The sequence below is a fragment of the Bidens hawaiensis genome, unplaced genomic scaffold (assembly GCF_021521415.1).
Source record: "Bidens hawaiensis isolate Kalapana, Puna unplaced genomic scaffold, B.hawaiensis_p1.1 tig00010132_1, whole genome shotgun sequence".
NCBI lineage: Eukaryota > Viridiplantae > Streptophyta > Magnoliopsida > Asterales > Asteraceae > Bidens > Bidens hawaiensis.
The window spans coordinates 184870-194322 of record NW_027491767.1 but is presented as its reverse complement, the minus strand read 5'-3'; positions in this window follow the sequence as shown (position 1 = coordinate 194322).

Genomic DNA, 9453 nt, shown 5'->3' with positions numbered 1-9453 from the left:
CGTGGCGCCTGGTGGGCCCAACCGGCGCTGAGTTGTAAATGAATGAACTCAATGAGGTGCACACATTTCAACGATAATATTATTATTCGTTGACGGACGGAAGACGCAGTCGGGAATAAAGTGACTGGCGGACGGAAACTATTGCCGGCGAATGCTGAGTTGGCTTTCCGGTCAACTTATTGAGTTATTGATGACTTGGTTATTAACTTATTATTATTGTTTACTTAATACTTATATATTTATATTTGAGAATTTAAATTTCAAAATTGGTTCGTAATTCCAGGTCAAAAGGTTACCATTTTGGGACCCGTTGGCACGTTGCCGATGTTCAAACTTCCTAGTTAAGGATCCAATGTGTTTTATTTTAATTTTATTTTATTAAGTATCTTTTTAAGTTAAAACTAGTTTAGTATTGTCGAAACGTTTTAACTCACACATGACACATAGGATATGTGTTGTGGATGATGATTAGTTAATTAAAAGTGATGTCACGTAGGCAGTAAGACATTAACTAACAAACTCATCAAACAAACATGTATAATAATTTAACTAAAACATAAATATTTATTTAATGTTCTTTTGATATAAAAGATGAGTGAAGAGAATGCGATTCGTTTGATTTTTAGTGACCCCATACATTGAAACATTTTGTCTTGTTAATTTGGTGGCGTCTAAAGGCATTCATGTATTTGACGCTCCCTGCCTTACTATGTGAAGATGGTCTAATGGTTAAAAGAAGGTGAGGTAGCAAAGAGCGTTCCTCCCGACCTTACCATAACACACAGTCTAATAAAAATAGCTTTTACAACCTTTATATTATGTGCGAGATTGCTAAACTGAAATTTTGAGACGTGTTAATAATAATGCTATAATAGTAAAGAAAATGAAAATGAAAATGAAAATCAGAAGATGTTGTGCAGATAAGTTCAAATCGACAAAAGCAGCCAAATGGAAATAAGAAAGAGTAAATCATACTTTACTATGATAAAGTAGGATTAAAGTTTCCAACTTTTGTAGCTAATGTCCATTTACATGATCCAAGGCACTTATTGTGTCATTTTTATTGATTCTTTTTATTTCCTTTTAGTAAATCACATATATGGGTTTTTTTTTCTTAAACTACAGAATAAATGTCTTATACAAAACTAACCAAGTCTCTTTTAACTGAATTCAATGTTAGGTTCCATATAGTTACAACAAATGCTATGAGTTCAAGGTGAAAGATATTTTGAAGATCCATCTCAATACAAAGGTACATGAAGCCAAACAAACGACCCATCCGAACAAACATTCTCACATACATGTTGGTCATATGAAAGGCAATGAATGCAACCATTTTCAAGAATACGAGAGTATCTGAAGAAACGTGGATCTACTCGCTGGTAGCAGATCTACTTTCCTCGGGTTTTGATTATACTATTTCACCGATGGTTCTTCTGGATCTGTGTTCTTCCACCTACAAAATGAACAACGCCGTTAACTTACCCCTCAGAAAGGGACAGAGGGGTCCTCTTTGGGGTAACCCTCCGGCGTGAGAATAAGTATATGGTGGAGAAGACAATAATAATGTCCGTAAGGGAATCTCAAGAGTATTGCTTAATAGCTGAATACTCTATGATTGTGTGACTGTGTGTTTGTATGTAACTGACTGTGAGTGAATGTAATTCAATATGATTGAATGTGATATCACTGCCTGTAACTGTCAATGATTGAGTATGAATGTGTCCATCAAAGTGGAGTTGATGCTGTATTTATAGTGCTAGGGTTTCCACTGGTTGGGCTCAACCTCGTTGGCCTCCTCCAATCGCACTGCGCCACGTGTCCTCTGGGACACATGGCGCTTTCTCGTTGGTTGTAATCACGTGGTAGCACATGTGCCATGCTGAGTTGTCGACCTTTCATTTGGCAGCTGTCAACATCAGCATATTCTTACTCCTTAAAAAGATGCCTTCTGGAAGGTTGTCTGACGTGCACAATCAAGGTTGCCCTAATCCTGATTTGAATAAGGACGAGGTCGATTATGTGCATGTGTGATATGCGCCAATCCTGAGGATGCGCGAGGTCTTCTCTTTATTCTCACGCGCAGATATTTCATGCGCAGATGTGATATGCACGAGCATGTGATATGCGCCGCGCGCTGGTGCGCCGCGCGCATATGTGATGCGCGAGCATATGTGTGCCTGGGCATATGATGCCTGAGCATGTTTTGTATGCGCCATGCGCATAAGTTTTGGCTTTGTGCCTTCATAATGTGTTTATCTTGTGGGTTGACCCGCCTTGCTCGGTGTTGAGGCGGGTACATACCTCTTCAAGCCCCCCCAGTCTAATGTGTGTCTTATCTCGCGCTAGCGCGGTAAGATAGATATTAGACTTACTGATGGGGTTTTGTCGTTTTCTTGGTTGTTTCCATCGTTGCGCCTTGTTCTATCCATTTGGTTGAAACGAAGGGTCCAAACACGTGGTTGGTTGGTGGTGTCGTGCGCCGTAAACGTGTCAGACGTTTCGTGTGCTCGAGGTGCTACAGTTGCCTTTCATGTCCTCTCGCACAGCTGTCTGGAACACGTGTCGCGCTCTCATTGGTTTGCACCTGCGAGTGGGGGCGCGTATCTGCTCCGTGGCAGGTCCGTTACGTTTTTATGTCCCCTCAACAGTGTTAGGGACACGTGCCGCGCCCTCGTTGGCTTACACCTGCGAGTGGGGGCGCGTGAAATCCGAACAGTTACCACTTTTCTCTCTCCTGGGCCTATAAAAGCAGGCCCTTAGGAAAAATTTTTTATCTTCATCTTCATTGTTGCTAATTTTCGAATTTCTGCCTTTCATATTCCGAGTTGAGTGTATTCATCGTTTCGAATCTTCGATTATCTGCTGCTGCAGTTGTATGTCTGATAGTTCAGACTCCTCTAACCCCTCAATCACCTCTATTGCCTCTCGAAGACGCCGTGTGAAATCTGTGGTGATGTCGACATTAAAGCAAAAGGGCAAGGGGAAGAGGGTTGTTGAGACCACATCGGAGGAAGTAGGGAGGACCAAGGCCACGAAAAGGTGGAATGAAATCCCCTGCAAGTTGAGGCAGGCCGATCTCGACAGCCTCATCTCGTCACAGGGTTTCCCCCCTGTGTTTGGCTGCATGTTGCCTGTGGCCGGGCAGACGGCGGCGGACCCGCCTCCCGGCTATATTTCACTATACACCCATTTTTTCACCCACTGCAACCTTCGTCTTCCGATGACAAGGTTTGTAGGCGCGGTGTTACGTTTTTTCGGGATTCATATATCCCAAGTCCATCCGTTTGGACTTGTGCGCATGACTCATTTCGAGTTCATGTGCAAATCACAGCGCGAGGAGCCCACCCCTCGGCGCTTTCAATTTTTTTACAAGCCCAAGATCCAAGATTCTTGGATCTCCTTTATTCCTCGCAGTCAGAAGGTTAAGTGCAGCACCGTGTCATTTAAGAGCCTTCATGACTGGTCTGAGAGGTTCTTCTACATCAGGGCTGGTGTAATCCCCATCCGCATGTCGATGCGCGCGATCGATTCTGCGCCCGCGGATGCGGATGTTATTAAGAACCCAACCGGCGCTTGGGTTAAGAAACTGACCACCGAACCATCCCCCGCCAAGAAAATTCGCGAGGAGGCGCTGGTGGGGGTCGGCATGAGTAAGCTGTGGACCGACAGCGCGCTTGAGCCCGTTATCCAAGTCGACGGGTTGTGTAAGTTTATTTCATTGCTTTATTTCATTTTCTGCGCGAACATAATTCTTTTTGCTGATATTATTTGACTTGTTTTTGCGCAGTCACCAAGGATTATATCCACGCCGCTTATGATGATCAAGTGGAGGGTGGCTCCGTCGCGCTTGGCGCTGGGGAGGTGGGCTTCCCAGATCGCTTCGATGACATGTTCATCCCTGTCGATCTGGCATTTGACTTTGATAGCGACGCGCCTGGTAAGCCTTCGCACTTATGCTTATTCCTTTAGAATACCAAATTTTGCTAACACTTGTGTTGCATGTATTGTAGATGCGCTGGAGAACTACGAGCTGGAGCTCGCGGAAGAGGAGGATGAGGAAGAGGAGGCGCCCCTACTAAAGCGCAAAGCTAAGGGGAAATCCGGCGCAGGGGGCAGTAAGAGACAGAAGAAAGACGACACCCCTGTCGCTCATCCCCATGCTCAAACGAAGGGACCTGAGGAAACCCAGGTGTTTACCACCAAGGTTTCTTTAGCTTCCCTGCCTGTGAAAGTGGGCCGACCTCCTGTCCACTTGAGGTATGGTGGCGTGACCTCCTCCCTTCGCGCGGCTGAAGAGAGAAGCAGTGCCGCGCCTGCGAAAGGTATACTTTGCTTACCCATAATTCTGATTGAACTTTTATTACATCTTTTCGCATTTGAATGTTTGCAGGACCGGCGTCTGTAGTAGATCAGCCTCAGGCGCAACAAGGTGCTGAGGCTGCGCCGGGGGCTGCTTCGAGGTCCCCTGTTCTACCCTCGGAAAAGGGTAGAATGAACTTTATGGCGATGTTCAACGCGCGAACAGAATTGCGCGAAGGTATGTTTTGCGCCATTGTCTTCTGAATTTTTTGTTTTGATCAAATCATAAACCCTTTTTTGTTGTTGATTTGTTCATAGGAGTTGTAGCTGGCGTACAAGCTGCTGGTGACACTCCTGGCGCCGTTGCCGGCGCCGCTGGTTCTGGTCCTGCTCCTGCTAGTGCTGAGTCTCCCCTTATTGGGATTACAAAGGAGCAGGAAGCCGTATTGCGCGCCGAACTGGCGGCGTCGAGACCTCCCTCGCCTCCTCCTACGCGCAGCCCTCTCCGCGAGGCTGGTTTGGAGCCCTCCAGGTCGCAGGAGAAGAGGCCTATTGAAGAAGATGAGGAGGATGAGGGGGCTCAAGCTGAAGACTCCTTGGGAGACCGCGCCAGCCCTGCGAGGCCACAAGACTTCGCAGCGCAGACTTCTGGTGGGGCTGGCGCTGACTTTTCTGCTTCATCCCCGCAGGTATGTTTTAATTTGTTGCTCCGCTGCGCGTACCTCCATATAAGTATGTTTTATGACTTAGAACATTTCTTGTGTTTTGCAGCAAGGTGACCACTTTTACCGCCCGAGATGGAATATTAATGAAGACAGTTCCTTCCAATCCATGGGCGTATACGAGGACTTCTGGGCTCATGCCGTGCCTCCTACTGAAAGGAGGTATCAGGAGGAGCGCACCCGCGCTGACTTGCTCAACGATCACATTTTCGCTGGGTCAGCTTTCTTTGCTGCCTCCCAAGAGCTTCATCGTGATTATATTAAAGTACGCGATGCTCTTGTGGCAGCCCAGCAAGAGGCTAAGGTGGCTGCCTGGAACCTTTCTGATGCTCGCGCACGAGCTGAGAAACTCCAGGCGGAGCTCAGCGAAAACCGAGCAAGTGCCAACACCGCCTTTATTAAGCGCGTGCATGAGCTCCAAGCTGCGCGAAAGAAGCAGCAGGTGGCGGAGGCCGAAGTTGCCAAGTACGCGCGGAGAGTGCGTGTCTTGGAACAGCAGGTGGAGGCGCGTGACCAAGCTATCGTCCAGAGTATCACTGAGAAATCATCACTGGAGAGCGAGGTTGCGCGCCTGAAGAAGGAGTTGGCGGCCGCGCAGGCTGATAGGGATGAGGCCTTGGCGACGGCAGCGTCTAGCCAGGAAGCACTTGATGCTGCGCAGGCGGAGAAAGAAAAAATTTTGGCGGCAGCAGCGTCTGATAAAGAGGAGCTTAAAAAGACCAAGGAAACTGTTGAGTTATTAAACTCCCAGGTTCCTGCTCTCGAGACGTCTGTTGCTGGCCTCGCGCAGGATCGCCAATGGCTGGTGTCACAGGGCATGACTCGTTGCGCTTTGGCGATGAAATATTCTGCCGAGTTTCAGGCCCTTGTGATGGACTGCAATGCTGCCGCGCGCCTTGTGGGTCGAGCTGAAGGGTTTACGGATGGGTATGAATATGGGATGTTGAAGAAGAACCCATCCGAGTACCCTTACAAGAGCGACGCGGCCTGCGCGGACATGGCCGCTGTGGGGGAGAAGTATATGAATACTCCTATCCCCGTCCTTGTGCAGGTACCTTGACCTTAATGAATTTTTCTTGATTAATTTTCCAAGTTTTTTGTACTCAATCCTTTTCTAATGATTTGCAGATAGCTGCGCTTGCTGACCAGCCCGACCTCGGCGCGCTAAAGAAGTTGCTCGATGAATGCGAGGGGGCTGGTGGCGATGATGGTGGCGCGGGGGATGTTGCCCCTGCCAGCGGCTCTGGCGCGGCGAAAGAATCTGCTCCTGACACCGTCGTGATAGAAGACTCCATTGAGGAGGAAGAACTTGACTATGGTCAGTTCGGAGATGAGGAGCGGGCCGCGCCAGATGCTGCGGGAGATGATGAGGGTGATGAAGTGGCTGACGTCGACGTGGAGACTTGAGAAGCCCTTCATATTTCTAATTTTTTTTTTTGTTTTTTGTTATACTTGTAATTTGTAACTCATCACACTTGTAAATTTCAATGCTATGGAATGAAATTTGTTTTCCCTTTTTCACATCTTGCGCATTTCCATTCATCTCTTCATGTTTGCTTGTATAGATATAAGATATGCTTGCACGTTAAAATAAGAACAAGGTTGTAAGGAAATTATTTACTTAACCATAGTCATATTTTGTAAGTGGTTTCGCAGTATCTTGTTTATGCTGACATGCGCGATGACTTTTCACTACTCCTTTTTTGCGCGTCGTTGTCGCGCGTTTTTTATATGAGTTTTAGCCATTACATGTCAGCATGTGTTACTCAGATATCCACTTTTATTCCGCGCGCGACCTCGACCTGAGACCTTAACAACTATGATTTGGCATGTACTTTGCCTTAGTTGTGTTTAGGGATTTTTATGATCAGGCTGCGCGGGATGTAAGATGGATGTTTGTGAGTGTTTTGAGCTAAGGCTCTTTGTTTTGGGCTAAGGCCCTGACGTTTTTAGAGTTTAGACTCGTTAACGTGTTTGAGCTAAGGCTCGTAGGTTTGGGCTAAGGCCCTGACGTTTTAGAGTTAAGACTCGTTAACGCGTTTGAGCTAAGGCTCGCGCATGTATGTTTTACTTCGTTTTATTTTGTTTTGAAGTCAATATAGTGTTGTCATATTGCTCCAAATTAATAAAGGAAGTGTGAAACATGTATGCAAAGGTAATAGAACAAATATTGAAAGATAGCGCGAATCATCATTCATGATGGCTTAAAAGCCTTGATTACATATTTGAATTTTTACATGAAGCATTTTCTAAGCTGCGCTGCGTTCCACGCGCGCGGTATCTTTTTTCCATTCAAATCTTTTAAAGTGTACGCGCCTTTCCCCAATTCTTCTGAGATTTGATAAGGTCCTTCCCAATTGGGGGACATTTTTCCTGGGGGTATTGCGCGGCTAGCTTCATTATTTCGAAGGACAAAATCATTTTTCTTGAAGTGGCACTCTTTAACGCACTGATTATAATATTTTTTCAGCTTTTTCTTGTATTTGGCTTCATTGATGATAGCCGCTTCTCTGCGCCCTTCAAGCAAGTTAAGGTCCAATCTTCTTTCGCGCTCGTTATCAGTCTTGCTCATCATGAGTACCCTATGGGATGGGCATCCAATTTCTGCTGGGATCATAGCCTCTGTCCCATAGGTTAGGCTGAACGGGGATTCGCCATTGCTAGTTTTGCTTAATGTCCTGTGCGCCCACAGGACATTAGGTAACTCTTCGACCCAAGAATGGGATTCTCCCTCCAACCTTTTCTTCAGCCCATTTAACAAACTTTGATTCGCGCGCTCCACTTGGCCATTCCCCTAAGGGTGGTAGACCGAAGTGAAGATTTGGTTGATGTGCAATTCTTTGAGCCAGCTGGATATCTTCCTGTCAGTGAACTGTTTGCCATTGTCGCTCACAATTTCCATAGGAAGGCCAAAACGGCAAATGATGTGGCTCCAGATAAATTGCTTCATCGCCTCTGCTGTGATTTTTGCTAGTGGCTTGGCCTCAACCCATTTTGTGAAATAGTTTACCGCCACTACCAAAACTTTCACTCGCCCTTGCGCTTGCGGCAGGGGCCCCACAATATCAATGGCCCATTTGTGGAAAGGCTATGCGGAGGTTACTGGAATCAAGTTGTTCTTTGGCCGCATGGTGTTTGGCGCGTAGCTCTGACATGCCTTGCATTTTTGTATTTCTTTTAGCGCATCCAAGTACATGCCTGGCCAATAGTAGCCTGAGCTCATTGCCTTGGCAACCACCATGCGCGGGCCAGCGTGTATTCCGCAGATTCCTTCGTGAATCTCCCTAATCACGTAGCTTGCTTCTTCAGCATCCAGGCATTTCATGAGCGGTCCAAGATAAGAGCGTCGATATAATGTACCATCAAGTAGTTCATAGTTCTGCGCCTTGTGTCTTATCTTTCTCGCCTGTGCGCGATCGTCCGGTAACTTCCCCTCCTTCAGGAATTCCATTATTGGAGTTATCCAGGATGAAGGGGTTGTATGAATTACAAGGACAGATTGCGTTTGCACTGACGGGTTGCTCATCACTTCCACCCTGACATCTTTGCCAAAGTGATCAAAATTAGTTGATGCCATCTTACTCAACGCGTCAGCGGACTTGTTTTCGCTGCGCGAGATGTGTATGATTTTGAAGAAGTCAAACTGCTCAACGAGCTTTTTTGCCTGCTCTAGATATAGAGGCATGGTGTTCTCCTTGGCATCATAAAGGCCATTGACCTGTGCAGCTACCAAGTAAGAATCAACATGGGCCTCTAGCCTTTTAACTCCAAACTTGCGCGCAATGCGCAGACCAGCCAGCAGGGCTTCATACTCAGCCTCATTGTTGGTACTCTTGAAGTCCAACCTAATAGCATAAGTATATTCATGATTATCAGGGTCCACCAGTTTGAGGCCTGCGCCTGACCCTTCGCTGTTGGAGGCTCCATCAGTGAATAGCCTCCAAACATCTTCTTTATCATTTGCTCGCGGAGGGTCTACCTCGCGCTGAGCTTCTTCAATCTTTCCCTCTGGGATTTCCGTGATGAAATCCGCTAAAACTTGACCCTTTATTGCTGGACGGGGCTTATAGGTGATCGTGTGTTCACCTAATTCCAGCGCCCACTTTGTCAGCCTTCCGGAGAGCGCGGGGCGTCGCAAGACTTGCTGGATGTTGTAACCTGTCAGAACTTCAATCGGATGACCATTGAAGTATCTGTGTAGCTTGCGCGACGCGTGTGTTAGTGACAAAACTAACTTTTCCATGATGGAATAGCGCGTCTCAGGGTCTGTCAGCACCCGACTCACATAGTATATTGGCGTTTGGATCCCCTTGCGATCCACCAATAATACTGCGCCGATGGCGCGGTCTCCAGCTGACAAGTACAATGTAAGGGTTTCGCCAGGAAGTGGAGCTGTGAGCGCGGGCAGCTTTATGAGACATTCTTTTAT